The following is a 1,671-nucleotide window of genomic DNA, read 5'->3' as shown; positions in this document are numbered from 1 at the left end:
ATCGTCACCTCTTCCAATTCTGCAATTTCCCCGTGCCGAACAGAAAGTCCATTGACCGTCTGCGCTTGATGCACCACCGATATTGTGCAGACTCGTCCCACCGGACCCGCAGCATCCACGAAGAAGGCTCCCTCTAATTTAGAATAGATCTGGTCCATGTTCTTGGCTCTTGCCCTCCTCCTCGCTTATGATCTTCTGGGTGCATGTTTTTAGGAAGGGGAAGGGTCGCGAATTTGCCCCTCCATTCTTTCGAAATGTCTTGCCTTGTTGCCGTATAGTACGGACAGCTGATATTCAAGTCCTCCAGTACCTTGCGTCCTGTTTTCGTCCCTATCAATCTGGCATATTAACTTAATAGGTTGGCCTCAATTATCTCAACTGTTGTATTGTGCACGCCAACTGCAACAAGCGCTCTGCAGATGTTTTGACCGAGTCTTCTTATATGCTGTTCTGAGCATATCATCATCATCATCATCGTCGTCGTCGTCGTCGTCGTCGTCATCATCATCATCATCATCATCATCATCATCATCATCATCATCATCATCATCAACAGCAGCAGCAGCAGCAGCAGCCTGGCTTTAAGCCCACTGCAGGGCAAAGGTATCTCCCATACTTCTCCAACTATCTCGGTCTTGTGCTAATTGTGGCCATGCTGTCCCTGCAAACTTCTTAATTCATCCGCCCACCTAACTTTCTGCCGCCCCCTGCTGCGCTTACCTTATCTTGGAATCCAGTCCGTAAGCCTTAATGACCATCAGTTATCTTCCCTCCTCATTACATGTCCTGCCCATGACCACTTTTTTCTCTTGATTTCAACTAAGATGTCATTAACTCGCGTTTGTTCCCTCACCCAATCTGCTCTTTTCTTATCCCTTAAGGTTACAGCCATAATTCTTGATTCCATATCTTGTTGCGTCGTGCTCACTTTAAGTAGAACCCTTTTCGTAAGCCTCCAGGTTTCTGCCATGTAGGTGAGTACTGGTAAGACACAGGTATTATATACTTTTATTTTGAGTGATAATGGCAGCTTGCTGTTCATGATCTGAGAATGCCTGCAAAACGCACCCCAGCAGACTCTTATTCTTGTGATTATTTCAGTCTCATCTTAAGGATCCGCGGTCACTACTTGCCCTAAATAGATGTATTCCCTTACTACTTCCAGTGCCTCGCTACCTATCGTAAACTGCTGTTCTCTTGCGAGACTGCTAAACATTACTTAATTTTTCTACAGATTAATTTTTAGACCCACCGTTCTGCTTTGTCTCTCCAGGTAAGTGAGCATGCATTGCAATTGGTCCCCTGAGTTACTAAGCAAGGCAATATCATCAGCGAATCGGAAGTTACTAAGGTATTCTCCATTAACTCTTATCCCCAATTCTTCCCAATCCAGGTCTCTGAATACCTCCTGTAAACACGCTGTGAAAAGCATTGGAGAGATCGTATCTCCCTGCCTGACGCCCTTCTTTATTGGGATTTTGTTGCTTTCTTTATGGAGGACTACGGTGGCGGTGGAGCTGCTATAGATACCTTTCAGTATTTTTACATCAGCATCGAGATAGTTTACATGGCATCGAAATGGTTTAAATCGCACCTCCTCATCCGAAGGTACGGAGCCACGTACAGAATTCGGCTGAGTATAAAGACTTTGACCAATCTAAGGGCGTCGTT

Source organism: Dermacentor variabilis, chromosome 3 (genome assembly GCF_050947875.1).
Source record: "Dermacentor variabilis isolate Ectoservices chromosome 3, ASM5094787v1, whole genome shotgun sequence".
In the NCBI taxonomy this organism is placed as follows: Eukaryota; Metazoa; Arthropoda; class Arachnida; order Ixodida; family Ixodidae; genus Dermacentor; species Dermacentor variabilis.
This window is presented reverse-complemented; position numbering follows the sequence as displayed.